Below are 16,688 nucleotides of genomic sequence, written 5' to 3' on the forward strand. Positions count from 1 at the left end.
TTGGTTTTTCCCCTTTACACTTGAACATAGGTTCCATTAGAATAGAAAATCCATCTGTTATTTTTCATTCACTGCCATAATCTCTGTGCTTCTCAATAAATTTTTGTTGTGTTAATAAATGTATCTTTTTTATTGAGAGGCTGTATCATACAAAGGTAAAAATGCTAAATCTAATGTAAGATGGACCTGAATTCTCAGTCTAGCTTTGGCTTTATGTAAGCCATTTACTTTCTCTGAGCTTCAGCTTTGTTATTTGTAAAACATGGCAGCTAGAACTATATGAATTCTAAGAACTTTTCTATCCCTAAACAGTGTCCGTAATCCTATAAATCTTCATTCTTTGGCCTCTTTCACAGATGTTTTGCTATAGCATCTGGGTAAGATGTCTGCAGGATGATGTTATGGAGGCCCTCTATAAGGTGGTATGTGCTGGTAATACACGGCTTCTTTGTTTAGACATTTGTAAAATATATGAGGAGCTCTCAGACATGGCTTAAGAACTTTTTGTACCTCCATCAGTGTCATGGGCTTTTCCTGATATGAAGGAATGAAATATGATTGAATACCCAAAAATGATGCTATTTTTTTCACAATGGATGTTGCCAAGCTATGAACTTTGACGTAGGAGTGATTTAAAACCACAACTCCTTATAAATAAACAAAATTGATTGTGTAGTCTCTTCAGATTTCAAGCTGCAGTTGAGAAGGTCATCAAAGGTATATTATTTTAAAACCCTAATACCTTAAGAACTAGAGAGTGCAAATAGTATTAAACTGTATTGAATATGTTATTTAATCTATACTGGACTTTTTCCATGGGTGGTGCCTTAGTGAACTCTCTTGGCAGGCTGGTTGCTTATTCTTTAATAATTTTCAAACCACTCATATACTGTGTTCCATTTCTCTTCTCTACAGCACTTCAAAGATGATATCTTCTTATACCATGAGCTTCATAATTCAACACAAATTGCTGAAACTGTACCTTAAAAGGCCTTTCTTTAAGATTCAGAGGATATTGCTTAAATAGATTGTATCTTGTGGCCCTAATAAAAACATTTATACAGCAACAGTCCCAGAATTATTGAATAAATATTTGTACTATTATAAAGCAGTGGAGAAAATCACAATGAAGGAAGCATTTATTACAACGTTTCATAAAGTTAGTAGTCCATAAGAATATGCCTCAAGTTCGCTATTTTTAAAACTTTAATATTAACAGGTTCAGATGGTTTGGATGAGAAATTGCTATTTCCAACTTAGTTTTGGGGAAAGGAAAGATTTTAAGACATTCTTGATTTTTTTTTTTCATTACTCTTTAAGGTTATAAGCTTTTGTGGTTTGGGACTATTAAGAAATAATATATTATATGGTTTTATTTTGGGCTTAAAGGAATTGCTTAACTGTGCATTATCCTGAAATAGGGATGTATAAAAAGAAACAGATCATTAGAGATAGAATCATTTAAAAATAACATTTTTATTTAAAAATTAAAAAGTAGTCATTTGAGATGTTCCATGTTTGAAATAACTTGCTACCATCTATAGAATAGTAAAGATTAGTTGTATTGCTTTTGTTCATGATGGCCTTATTTGTGGTTAAAATAAACAGTGGTAGATGATTATGTAATCATTTGCATAATGTGATAATTTTCAATATCTTGAATCTGAAGTTGTCCTGGATTCTTAACCTCAGAGGTGTGCTTAATCGGAAGAAGGATTTAGAGGGTAACCAGAAGGGATGGTGGGAGTGGGAGGGAAGGGGGGACAGAGGGAGGTGGAATGTAAAGATATTGCAATAGTGTTCAACTGTAATTTTTTTTTAGGGTTTCCCATTACCTTCCGAATCTTGAAATTATTTTTCTTAGAATTTTTTCATTTTTCTTTTTGCAAAATTTCTTCCTTTTCTAATTTTTCTAATCCAGCTGACTTCATATTTATCCCCCTTTTCTCTCTTCTTATATTTCAACCAAGAATAGGCTATAAAGCATTTTAGGAAACATTTTACCAGCTTAAAGATGATGAAAATGAGAACTTGGCCAAGGTAAGGCTGCCTAACTTTTCTGTGCTGTTATTCCAGTGCATCCAGAATGTATTTCCCTCCTTTACCTCTTTATTGGCTTTGTGGACTATTTATATCACCAGGCAACTGGGCTTCTGGTGCTTGATTATGTTTTGTTTTTGTTTGTTTTAAGCACTTGATAAATGTGAATCAGGAGCCTCTGGTTCTCAAACTACAATTTTGGAGGATTGATTTGGATACTCCAGAAAACTGCATTAGCTTTATATGCTACTAGGACTCCATTTAGCATGAGAAGAACTTGTTTCCTGATTCAGTGATCATTTAGGAATGCCAGCATGCTGGCTTAGTTCATATGATCTTCAAACTATACATTTTATAAAACTGTCAAGTTATTGATAATCCATTCAAATTAAATCACCCTTCCACTATTGTTTATTTACCTGATTCTTTGTTGACTCCCTACAAATACTGGGAAGTAGATGAGAGCATCCTAAATGTGCAGTCCTCCCCTGCAAGAAGAATAAGGAAGGAAAAGAGACTATTTTCATAGCATCCACTACATACTATGGTAGTTAAAAAAACCCATGGTTCAAAAACCAAAATGAGAAATGGAAGAGAAAGCAATATGATAGAGAACCACAGAGATACAGAGTGATAAGAGATTACTATAAACAATTATATCCTAACAAGTCAAGTAACTTAGGAAAAAAAGAGGTAATTCCTAAAAATGCACAAGTTACCTAGAGTGAATCATGAATTTTGAATCCAAGATGTTGGAAATTTTAGATCAACAACAAGAATTAAAGTGGAATTAGAAATCAAAAATATCTCAGCATAGAAAAGTCCAAGACCACATGGCTTCATTGGCAAACCACACCAAACATTCAAAAAAAATTAATGACAATTTTAGTCAAAATTTTACAAATAATGAAATAGAAAGAACACATTCAAAATCATTCCATTGGGCCAGGGCTACACTGACACCAAAGTAGGACTAAAACAGTACAAGAACAAAATAGTCTAGTTTGTCCAATATAAGAAGTACTACTCTGACTTTCTTGTGACATCCATTTGCATGATAAATGTTTCTCCACCCCTCATTTTAGATCTGCGGGTGCCTTTAGGTCTAAAAGGAATCTCTTGTAGGGAACATATAGAAGGGTCTTGGTTTTTAATCCATTCTGATGCCCTATGTCTTTTGATTGGAGCATTTAGTCTGTTTACATTCAAAGTAATTATTGATAGGCATGTATTTATTGCCATCTTATTACTTGGTTTTTCATAATTTCTGGAAATTTTCTCTGGTTGTTCCTTTGTCAATTTTATTCTCTCCTTTGTACTCAAAGAGTTCCTTTTAATATTTCTTGCAGGGTTAGTTTAGTGGTCCTTTAGTTTTGTTTTTCTGGGAAACTTTTTATATCTCCTTCTATTCTGAATGATAGCTTTGCTGGATAGAGTATTCTTGGCTGAAAAGATTTTTCCCATTCAGCACTTTAAGTATATCATGCACCTCCCATCTGGCCTGCCAAATTTCTGTTGAGAAATCTCCAGCTAGCCTTATTGGTTTTCCGTAGTAAGTTAAGGACTTCTTTTGTCTTGTTGCTTATAAGATTTTTTCTTTATTTTGCAAATTTAATTACAATATGCTTTGGTTTTGGTCTACCTCTGGTGATTTTGATGGGAATTCTTTGTGCCTCCTGTATCTGGATGTTTGTTTCCTTAACAAGTTCAGGAATGTTTTCTGCTATTATTTATTGAAATAAATTTTCTATACCCTTTCTTTTCTCTTCTTCTGGGACTCCTATAATATGAATGTTTTTACATTTGATAGAATCATTAACTTCCCTAAGTCTCCTCTTATATTCCATTAGTCTTTCTCTCTTTTGTTCAGCTTCATTATTTTCCATTATATTGTCTTCCAGATTATTAATTCATTCCTCTGCTTTTCCAGCCCACTCTTCATTGCATTAAGTCTGTTTCCAATCTCATTTATTCCATTCTTTATCTCTGACTGATTCTTTTAAAAATTTTTAACCTTTTTTGTAAGGGTCTCTCTGATGTCTTCCATTCTTTTCTCAAGCCCAGTGAGTGCCCTTATGATTGCTGCTTTATACTCTCCATCAGGCATATTACTTATATCTGTTTTCTTTAGATCTCTTAACTTGGTCTTATGTTGTTCTTTGATTTGGGATGAATTCCTCCATCTTGGCATTTAGCCTAAGTCTCTGCCTTTTTCTGTGTGTTAGAAAATCCACTTATGTCTCCTGATTCTAAAAGCAATACCCTTATGAAGAAGAGGTCCTGTAGTGCCCAGCGTCTGGTGCTTTCAGGTGTGTGCTCTGCAGCTGTGTGTGGCTGCTCTGTCCTTCAAGAATATGAAGTAATCTGTTGTAATCTTACCTCAGGTTATTAAGATGCCAGGGTCATGCCACTACTGAGTCTTCCTACTGACCTCATTCCTAATGATCAGCCGAGCAGAGACTTTTATCATGATATCTCTGACTTGATTGTACTTAGGCAGCCATCACAGCTCAAATGGTTGTTTACCAACCTGACTGAGGATGCTGTGAGATACAGCTGGATGGTAAGACAGGGTTGGATGAAAAAAGACTTGGCATATTCTAAGGCAGATGAATAAAGATACAGGTGTTTCAGGGGGGGTTTTCTTGCCTTTATACTGGTTGTTAGGTTTCAAATCTGCAGGCTTTCTACTGGAACTTTTACCCCTGACTCCTTTGGTGCTCAGGCCTTAGAACTCAGACTGGAATTACACCATCAGCTCTTCTTAGTCTGCAGCTTATTGACTGCAGATCCTGGGACTTCTCAGCGATAATAATTATTGATTTATAATGGTATTTGAGTGGGAGCTTGGAAAGATGCTAGATTAGGAAGACGTGGAGCTCACCCCATTCCATGTTTTCAACTAGATATTGTTCTCATCCAATTCAACAACCCAGAGAGTGCTCTGAAGACTGGCAGAACAAACTCCATAACTCAATATAGGGAAGAAGCTGCAAAGGAAAGGTTAGAAAGGACTAAAAGGCAGAGGGAAGCTGCCCATTGGAGGGAGGGAGCTGTATACACCGAGAGGGCAGAGTCATGGGTCCTTGTACCAGGGAGTCCACATGGGAAAACTAATTCCCATAATGTTTTACTTTATTTTTTAAAATGTTTTATTTATTTCTGAGAGAGAGAGAGAGAGAGAGACAGCATTAGAAGAGGAGGGTCAGAGAGACAGGGAGATACAGAATCTGAAGCAGGCTCCAGGCTCTGAGCTGGCTGTCAGCACAGACCCCGACACGGGGCTTGAACCCATGAACTGTGAGATCATGACCTGAGCTGAAGTCGGACGCCCAACCTAATGAGCCACCCAGGGATCCCATGTTTTACCTTAAAAGCAGAGGGACTGATTCTGTAGGCTTATAAAAATAGTGGTACTTGGAGCCTGGAGCTTTAAAACATCTATTCACTTGGCACTGGGCGAGCCAGGAGGGTGAGTGACAGCTGAGTTGCTGCCCTTAAAGAGACTGCAGCTGGTATGGAGAAGCGAATGCAAAATGACAGTTGACACCATATTTCTGTAAAAAATCAGTCAAGGAATTCACAAAAAGGATATAAAATATAATAACATATAAATGAAATGTGGAGAGAAGAATAAGTTTAAACTTAAATGACTGTCAACTTAATATAGAATACTATATGCAGAGGAGGTTATATATAAACCCAATAGTAACCGTATATCATAGTAACCATATATCAAAATAGTAGCCATATATCAAAACTACCAATAAATATGCAAAGAATAAGAGTAAGAAATCCAAATATATCACTAAAAAATCAACAAAATGTGAAAGAAGGAACGATAAGAAAGGATCATAGAAAATCTTCAGAAATAACCATAAATCAAATAATTTGTGGAAATTGGAAACAAAATATTCCTCCAGAGGGGAAAAACTGAGAGCTTTTCATCTATGGTCAGGAACAAGACAGGGAGGTCTATTCTCACCACTGTTATATAACACAGTAACGGAAATCCTAGCTACAGCAATCAGACAACACAAAGAACTAAAAACGATTCAAACTGACAAGGAAGGCAAATTTTCATTATTTGCAGATGACGTAGTACTTTATATAGAAAACCCTAAAGACTCCCCCAAGTAATTACTAGAACTGATAAATGAATTCAGTAAAGTTGCAGGATACAAAATCAACATACAGACATCTATTGCCTTTCTATATACCAATAATTAATCATCAGAAAGAGAAATTAAAAATCAATCCCAATTACAATCACACACAGACAAAAAGACACCTAGAAATAAACCTGACCAAAAAGGAGGTAGACCTGAATTCTGAAAACTATGAAACACTGATGAAAAAAATTGAAGATGACACCAAAAAAAAAAAATGGAAAGACATTCCATGTTTATGGATTGGAAAAATAAATGTCTATGCTATTGAAAACAACCCATGCCCTTAGTGCACTCCCTATGAAAATACCAATAGCATTTTTCATAGAGCTATAACAAATAATCCTTACATTTGTGTGGAACCACAAAGCACCCCAAATAGCCAAAGCAACCTTGGAAAAAAAAAAAAAGCAAAGCTGGAAGCATCACAATTCCAGACTTCAAGTTACATTACAAAGTTGTAGTGATCAAAACACTATTGTACTGGCACAAAAATGGACACATAGATCAATGGAACAGAATAGAAAACTCAGAAATGAAACCACAACTATGGTCAATCAATCTTTGATAAAGCAAGAAAGAATATACAATGGGAAAAAGATAGTCTCGTCAACAAATGGTGTTGGGGAGAATGGACAGCCACATGCAAAATGTGGCTTTATGCACATTTATGCACTCTTTATGCAAAAGAATAAAACTGGACCACTTCTTACACCATACACAAAAATAAATTCAGAATGGATGAAAGATCTAAATGTGATAAATGTGATACCTAAAACCAGAGAAATCCTTCCTAGAAGAGAACGCATGCTAACCTCCTTGACATCAGCCACAGCAACTTCTTTCTAGGTATGTCTCTTGAGGCAAGGGAAACAAAAGCAAAAATAAACTATTGGAACCACATCAAAATAGAAAGCTTCTTTACAGTGAATGAAACAATCAACACAACTCAAAGGCAACCTACAGAAGGGAAGAAGATATTTGTAAAAGACATATCCAATAAAGGGTTAGTATCCAAAATATATGAAGAACCTATACAAGTGAACACCAAAAACCCAAAAGAATCTAAATAAAAAATTGGCAAAAGCCATGAACAGACTTTTCTCCAAATAAGTCATAGAGATAGATGGCCAATAGACACATTAAAAACCACTCAATATCACTCATCATCAGGGAAATTGGAATCAAAACTACAATGAGATATCACCTCATACCTTTCATAATGGTGAAAATCAACAACACAAGAAACAACAGATATTGGCGAGGATGTGGAGAAAAATAAGTCCTCATGCACTGTTAATGGGAGTGAAAACTGGTGCAACCACTATGGAAAATTGCATGGAGTTTCCTCAAAGAGTTAAAAATCGAACCACTTTATGACCCAGCAATTATACCCATGAGTATTTAACCCAAAGAACACAAGAACACTAATGCAAAAGGATACATGCATTGCTATGTTTCTAGCAGCAATATTTACAAGAGCCAATATATGGAAGCAGCCCAAGCATCAATAGATGAATAGTGGTAAATCTATTGAGTGGAGTATTATTCAGCCACAAAAAAGAATGAAATCTTGCCGCTTGCAATGACACAGATAGAGCTAGAGAGTATAATGCTAAATGAAGTCAGTCAGAGAAACACAAATACCATATGAGTTCACTTATACATAGAATTTAAGAAACAAAACAAACAAAGGCAAAAAATAAGAGACTGAGAGATATAAATCAAGTAACAGACTCATAGAGAACAAACTGATGATAATCAAAGGGAGGTAGGAGGGGAGATGAGTGAAATCAGGAAATGGGAATTTCACTGAAATTCCCATTTCAGTGAAATGGGAATTAAGGAATGCACTTGTGGTGAACACAGTGTGTTGAATTACTGTATTATACTCCTAAAACTAATATAACACTGTATGTTAACTAACTGTAACTAAAATAAAAAATTGTGATGCTGTGGGATATTTTGGGAGTAGTGGAAAGCACTTTGAAATGTGTCAGCTCAGTGATGGTTTTACCAGGGACTTGTTTCAATTCCAGTGATAAGCTACTCTCCGTCCCCTGTCTTTTCCAGATTGGAAGTCATATTTTTTGCATGTTTTATACATACTCTTTATACATGCCTCAGATCCTCACCTTAACTCTGAATGTTTGGAGTCCCAGATCTCCATCTCTGTAAGTCTCATGTGCTAATCCCCAGTACCCTGAGTCACCTTTCACTTCCCAGGCCTAGAGCCACTAGGTTGCTGCATGACCAAAGTATGGGGGAATTTGTTCTGCGTGAGAGTGAGATGGGAAATGGGGGTACAGTACAAGGTGGATACTGTGGCTTTCCTTTTTCCCCTCTATTAACTGCTCCAGGTAGAGTTTTTCCTTGCAAACCTTCCAAACAAATATCCTGTGCTGAGAGACCTGCTGGAGCTCTTCATGGATTTTCATGAAGCTAGTGATTACACATTGCACTGCATTGCTTAGCATATTTAATTAACAGACCAACCAAAAGAATCTAGAATGATAGAGAAAAAATTTTCTTCCTCTACAGCTTCTATCTTCTAAAAGAAGTATGAGCACTTTAATTTTTCTCCTGCTCTGTTTTCTAGGTGATCTTATGTAAGATATACCAGTATTTGAAATTTGACAAAATTAAGATCTATATCTACATGATATAAAGCATTTATATATAATATATATTTTTATTATTTATTTTGAGAGAGGGAGAGAGAGAATTCCAAGCAGGCTCCATGCTGTCAGTACTGAACCTGACATGGGGCTAGATCTCATAAACAGAGATCATGACCTGAGCTGAAATCAAGAGTCAGACTTTTAACCAACTGAGCCACCCAGGTGCCCCTATAATATGTATTTTTAAATAAAATATATATATTTTAAAATCTGATTCCATCTGTTGTTGAATCTTTTCCTAACTGTCCTATTATTTTCTCCTTCATACAACATCTAATTCTATCCACAATTCACTGATTTTTCAAAAAGATCCTTTATTAACAATGAGCTTGGAGTTTGCTTTATTTTTGTATCATGTCATGCACAAATGTTTTAAACTTCAGAATACTGTAAGAAGACAGTTAATTACTTGTGTTTTTATTTTTTATACATTCCTAGAAAAATACGTAGCCAATTTTATAACCGTCCTTTTGCTTACCACACCTACATTGTATGTTCTCAATAAATGTTTCTTGAATGAAGAATGACAGTAACATCAGGCCAGTAAAATCTACATGCCACCTAGATTTTCTTTAAGTTTTCTTTCCCCCTTTAGATCATTTCTTAACTTTTCTGTAAAGCGTCTCTTTATACACAGCTTTTGCTGTTGAAATTTTTAACTCAGAGGGAGTTGATTGCATTACTTAAGTTTTTCAGAAATTCTATTGACTTCTTGTTATAGATCAGATTGATTTTGAAATTACTTTGGAGAGACCCAATGAGTTTTGCAATTGAGGTTGTATGTTCAGAGAAAGGTATTATCTCAGTAGGATAATAGTCATTACACAAGATTTTTTAGCTATTAAATATAAAAGAAAGACATATCAGTACATTTATAATAACAACAACCAAGAAGTAAATTCTTTCAGCCTCAGAGATGCTGCAGTTTGCAATGAGGAGTCAATAGAGTTGTTCACATTTAAATGTTAATAATGGCTTGTGTAAAGATTACTTTGTACTTATCTCTATGCAGCACCCCTGTTGGGATACTTGCATGGAAGACAATGTAAACACCCTGACTGTTTGATATAGACTTTATAGTTATTTTAGTCTCTCATTATGCTTAAATGTCCATGAAGAAATAAGGAGTTCTTTTCATTTGCTAGGAAATTGAGTAAATTGATCTGTCTTTATATTAGTTAATAGCAGCTTCCGTAACAGATAAATCAGAGGCTTTATACAATAATAATTTATTTCCTATTTACATCAAAATCTAATATAAATTATTAGATTACATCAAAATTACATTAAAATATTACATCAAAATCTAATGTAAATGTACATGGACAGTGGGTTTTCCCTCTGGTGGTTACTTGAGAACTTAGGCTTTTGTATCTTGTGGTTCCGCTATTTGCCATCTTCAACAAGCAGTTTGGGGGAGGAACTCAAGACATTCTGTTGGGTCATTAGCAGCAAAAAGTGTACATGATGAAGGGGATCACCTGTGAGAAGTTTTTACTGGCCAGGCCTGGATGTGAAATACATAACTTCTGCCCCCATTCCACAAGCCAGAAATCAGTTATATGACCACATCTAAATGAAAAGAAAGCTGAGAATTACAGTTTGGCTGGGTATCTAAGAGTTTTGGTGTTGAGTAGTAACCTCTGACATAGTTCCTAAGTAGTATTTTGATTCTAAAGGTTTGAGGTATCTCGACTAGCTCATTTGGTAGAACATGAGATCTTAAAAGATTTGAAGATATTTTTAAATATAAATCATTTCTCAACATTTTTCTAATGTTATTCTTTCCAAGTCACATCCATCAATTTAATGATAAAAGCTGCCTGCTCTATGGAAAACAAAATGAGGTGAATATCAGGTTGCATAGACAGAAAATAATTTTTAAAGGATTCAAGACTCTTGAGCGATTTTTTTTTCTTTTTGACTCCAAAATATTTTATTTTTCAGCCTCCTAAGTGAGTGAAAACATACTTTTAAAAGTGGATGCAGACAAATTTGCCTTGGACTTTTGCTGGCCAGATTTTTGTTTCTAGAGTCAAACTGAAATTTTAGGATCTGGAGTCTTAAGAGCTTGGGAGTCTTTTCATGATCTCAGCATGAAAAATCATATCTCAATAAAAAAATGACCAGTGTAAAATTTAATATTTATATCACCTCAAATAATGTTAAATATTCTAAGATTTTGGTTATAGTCACAAGTTTTACAAAGCTAAGTGATCTCATTTTTAGGTTTGACATTGGCTGCCTAAATAATATTGCCTAGCTTTGGATGGTGTTATCACAAGATAAGGTATTATCCATTCTGTTTTTTTCTTTGTTGAGGTATAACTGACAATAAAATTATATTCTAAAGTGTACAATGTAATGATTTGATATACATATATTGTGAAAGAATTTCACCCATAAAATTAATGAACATTTTCATCACCTCACATATTTACCTTTTTTATTTTCAGTGAGACTATTTAAGTTCTACTTCTTACAAATTTCAATTATATAATACAGTGTTACCAACCATTGTCACCATGCTATACATTAGATTCTTAGACCTTATTCATCTTGTAACTGAAAGTTTATGATATTATTCATCCTTGATTCAAATTGTCATTCATACAAAAGTGAATATGGAACGTTATACTGAAATGAACAGAATGTGATTAAAACATAGAGAGAGCTGAATTTTGAAAGATGATTGGAAGTTTGGTCCATAAGAAAAAAAATAAGGATTATTTTGTCTAGGCAAATAGTATAAGCAAAGTCCTAGGGTCATGAAGAGAATGGTGTTTAGTGAGTGTTGACTAAGCCCATGTAGCTAGAAGATAATAGGGATACTTGGTATCTTACATTTCTTGACATCCTTCATCATACATTATGCCGTGGCATTAACCAAGGAATTTGACTAGTGTGGTGGGAAAGCCTTGAAATTCCATCAGATGAAAAATAGTGAAGAATGCTTGAAGGGTTCTTGAGGGATGTGTAGGATGAAATAAGGCTTTGGAAAAGCTTGGACACTCTTGAAATATTTGAAGGGCATGTAATGAAGGATGCAACTTTAGTCTGTGTGGTCTAGAGAAAACAGATGTGCCTAAGGGATGAGAGTTAACTTGGAGCTGTCCCATGATTACAGAGCTCACCTCAGTGTTGGTAACTGGAGACCAGATAACCCTTTGTTGGATTAGTATAAAAGGCATTATATGTTGACTTTAAGATGTTATGATTTGGTGGATTTTGGGAAGTGTTGTAACATAGACTGTTTAACTGGACTTTGTGAAAATGAATCCAGGCTTCAGAACTTACTAGAAGGATATGGGTAAGATATTTAAACTTTCCACATCTGTCAATAAGGCTGCAGTAGCACTGACTGCAAAGGATATTTGTGAAGGTTAACTGAGATAATCTATGCTTAGCATAGTTCCTGGCACATGGTAAATATGCTATAAATATTAATCCTTATCGTTATCATCATTATCACATGCTAGATAAATTATTCTTCCTTATGATCTGCAATGGGCAACACTGATATAGAGCAAAGGTTGACAAATATTTTCTATAATGGGCCTAATAGTAAATATAGGCTGTGTGGGTCATTGACAGTCATTGTTGCACATTCTTCTATGTTTTTGTTTGTGTTTTTACAATGCTTTAGAAATGTTTAGTTTAGTTTAGTTCGTTTGCCATATAAAACAGGATAAGGGATAGATTTGGTCTATGGGCTGTAGTTTCCTGACCTCTGATACACATGAATAGAGAAATTAACATAATAATGAGCAGCATAGAATTAAGAGAAAGCTACTGTGCTCATTAAGTTAAGATAATAAAAATCAATGTTTATAGAGCATACATATATGAATGGGACATTTCAGGTCTAGACTTGGAAAAGGAAAAGGGTGCTTGTATGTCAGAGCTCCTTAGATGGAAGAGGAAGAAAGTAGAATCACAAAAATGCCTATTATAGCATCAGATATAAATGTTATGTAAGAGCCCCAGAATAGCATGATAGCTGTAAACATGTCAGATATAAAAGCCAAGAGCCTAATTACAGTTCCCATCTAGTCTAATCCTGTTACCATTAGCAACAGGGAGGACAGCATCTGGGTTTGCTATTCTACCAGTCTGATTTTTCTAGTCTTCCTTATTCACTCTCCCCCTCCAACTCCTCCTTTCCCAAGCAGTTGCTGCCACTGTAGAGTACTATGGGGAAAGAGATATCCAAAGATATCTGCTGGTTGCTTTAAGCTAGGTCTCCTGGGGGAAAAGGATAGTCCCTTGGTGGACTTTTTATAGGTCAGGATCGGTCCCTTGCTTTGGAAATCCTGTAATAAATTTTTAGTTCATTCAAAAGATATTAATTTCTGGAAATAGATTCATGCTAACCTATTTCTATAAAGTTTGGTAGGCTTCAAAATAAGACATTGATTGTTTTCAGTATTTTTTTCCTCATTCCAACCCTCATCCCTATTACTACTTCCACTCGAGAAACCAACTTAGATAGTACAAGGTTGTTTGGTTAGCAAAGAATTAGATGAAAGAAGTTTAGATAGCCTTGAGAAATATGTACCCAAAGCTAAGGCAGCCTGATGGATTGCCTTTTTCTACTCTAGGAATATTTGTATCAAGAACCAGGAGTCAAAGTACCTTTCCTTCTAGATAGTGCTGAATTAAGACTGACAAACTATTACTTCCCAATTACCAATGCACTATTTCCTCCAGAGCAAGTGGATAGTTTATAGCTTTCTAAAGTGATTGTGTGAACATTTCAGAGCCTGCTATGTACTAGGTAGCATGTTATGTCATGGGAATATGGTGATGAATAGAAAGGAAATTATTGGCCCTCAGGTAACTCACCGTTAAAATATGGTACATTGGCTATGAGAGAGGTAAATATAGGCACAGAACACAAAACAAAGGCTCCAAACTTAGCGTGCAGGATCTAAGGTAAAGTGATGTTGGAGGTGTGTTAGTGGGTAAGAGGTATTTTTCAGAGACAGAGAACATTATGTGTAAATGTGTAGAAGAGCCTGTAGAGGATGCCCAGCTAGCTGCAGATAATTTTGTGCAGCTCTAGTGATGGGCAAGAGCGGGGAGAATGTCAGGGGCCAGGTTGTGAGAGTCTTGTAGATTATGGTAATGAATTCATATTTCATTGAAATGGCAATTGGGAATCTTCTTTTTTGTTGTTAGTACAGATTGATATTCTAATGGTTTATAACTTGGTTTTACTAATGGGTGACTTTTATTGAACTTGTACTAAATTTTCTGGATAGAAAACCTCACTTAGAGCCAATGGTGATTGATTCATGCAATTGGGTTTATAGCTATTTGTATTTTTAAAAGAATGATGTATAACAAGCCATCCAAAAATACCAATGGTTTAGAATAACAGTCTTTTATTCTCATGGATCTCTGGGTCTGTGGGATCCATGGGTTCTCATGGATCTAGTGGACCTTAAAATTATTTGATCAGGCTTAGATTGGATAGGAGATCTGTTCTGGGTTCATGCTAAAGCTCTCTGGGGATGATTGAACCATGTTATATTCAACTGGAGTGGCTCTGACACATGTCTTTCTAAATCTTCTCCTAGGACTAAGAGACTAACCTGGGTATGCCCTGCCCTGCTCATGATGATGGTACAGGTATAGGAAAGTGGGAATCTTTTAAGACCTAGGCTCAGAATTGTCATACCATTTTTTCCCTCCTATCTAGAGACTGAAACAAGTCACAGTACGAAGCCAACATCAATAGAGTAAGTACAATTGTCCTATGGAAGTGAGTAGGATGGAATAAATACATCTGAATAATAATGTAAACTATCATAGGAATAAAAATAATAACAATGGTATTTTTGTATGAGGATTAAGTGATAAAGTAATCCATGTGGAGTACTCAGCATAGAGTCCACAATATAGAAAACACTGAATAAAAACTAATTATTATCATCATCAGTAGTAGTAGTAGTAGTAGTAGTAGCAGTAGCAGCAGTTACATAGTAAAGTAATATTATATATTAGTCAGAGTCCTGGCAGGACTTTACAGAGATAGGCACAGAAGCCATTACCACCCTTGGGCTTGAGAGACAAAATTATATTAGGATTCAGTAAGAGCTTCAGCCATAGAGAGGTGCTGCCGGATAGGAGCTGTGGCCTTTGAGAAATGAACACCACCACTGTCCAAACCTTGCCCTGGCAGGGAGCGAGCTGGTGGGATAAATACCCTGACCTTTCTCTCCTCCCACTTTCTGGCTTCTGCCAGAGCCTCATATTAGCTGATCCCAACCAAAGGCCAAAAGGCAAAGAATCATAATGACCTAGTCCATGGACATCAGCATCCTAGGGTGCAGAGCATGAGAGAGAATCGTGGGAATGGATGTGAAGGGACAGGCAGGATAATCAGCATACTGTATAAGCCAGTGATTTTCACATAAAATATTCCTTTCTTTCTCTTTAGTATTTTTTTAAATTAGGATCTAGCTTTCCAAAAAGGGGTGTTGCTTTCTGTTCCTCTTTTATTTTAATGTGACTAGATGTCACAACCAAAAACATAAGCCTAAAATGTCAGTGGTTTTATTATTCAGTTAAACATACATAAAACTGCCTCAATAAGGGGACCAAACTAGCTAGCACATGAATAAGGAACTGAACCAATGTCTTTAGTAGAGAATCTATTTTCACAGTTTTGAAATTGGATAGTGCCGTCATAGATTCAGAAAACACCTCTTTTCTCATTGCTTTTAGAAATTTATGCTGTGAGGTGATTCAACATTTCTGTGAAATTGAGCAGACAGATCATCATAGTTTAGAGAAAAATGACCTCATGAATTTGGCCCATCTCTGCTGTCAGCTAGCCAAAGTCTGCTAAAAATGCTAGAAAAAGTATTTCCATATAAAGTAGTTATCTTCATAATTAAATTCTGTACTAACTAAAAGAGGATTTTTTTCCACATACTTAGATCTGGGCAGAGAATTTGATTCTTTTTCTTTTTTTCACCCCTCTCTACAGCCTGTCAAATGATGTTATTTTTTTCTATAGCTCTAAGAATCTTTTATTACTTTTCTCAAGTCTTTCTTTAGCTTCTTACTTAGATTTCTTTTTTATGCAGTTTTTGTTTTTCCTTTGGTTTTATTCAGTTCTCTTTGGGTGGAGCATGGTTGTTCTCACAGATTATAGTCAGGCATTTATTCATCTGTGGAGCACATGACTTGTGGCCCCAGAGACCAGTCAGCCTCTATTTCATTGAATTAATTGTATGGGTGACCAACTTACCTTAACCTGCAATAGTTTATTTTCATTTTTGCTAATTTCTTTATAGTATGTTTTATCCTTCTCCACTGTCCCCTGAAGTCTCTGCATTTCTTCTTAAGATTATATTCACTTAGTCATGAATTATTAAATTGATGACTCTTAAGAATATAATAGGACTTGTTTCTTTACTAATCAGACTTGGAGCTAGGGAACGTTTAGCCTTCCAGCTCAAAGGTAATGCTAACTTAAAAATGGATCCACTACTGACCTGCATGTGGTCAAGTTTCCACTTACTGTTCCTAAAGAGTTGGAAAGCTTGTTCAGACTCATTGACCTGGCAGCCAACAAGTAAATCCTGAAGTTTTGTAGTTAATCTCAACACCCAGAGTGGGACCAGCTATATTTCATTAATATCAATCTCAAATCTTTAGCTCATTGTTTCCATCTGGGCCAGGCATTTCATAGACCATAAGCCACCTGAAAACAGAAGCCTTGTTCTTTTCTGTGTCCATAGCACATAGATCACTGACTGGTACATAGAAAGCGCTCAATAAATAT

The 16,688-nt window shown here is 35.5% G+C and overlaps 1 pseudogene; it reads right to left on the reverse strand.

Annotated features, from left to right (window-relative positions):
* The window catches only part of LOC144226105 (ribosome production factor 1 pseudogene), a 65,586-nt pseudogene that overhangs the window by 47,530 nt on the left and 1,368 nt on the right, over nt 1-16,688 (reverse strand).

This window comes from Crocuta crocuta, unplaced genomic scaffold, assembly GCF_008692635.1.
Source record: "Crocuta crocuta isolate KB4526 unplaced genomic scaffold, BGI_CrCroc_1.0 scaffold1660, whole genome shotgun sequence".
NCBI classification, from domain to species: domain Eukaryota; kingdom Metazoa; phylum Chordata; class Mammalia; order Carnivora; family Hyaenidae; genus Crocuta; species Crocuta crocuta.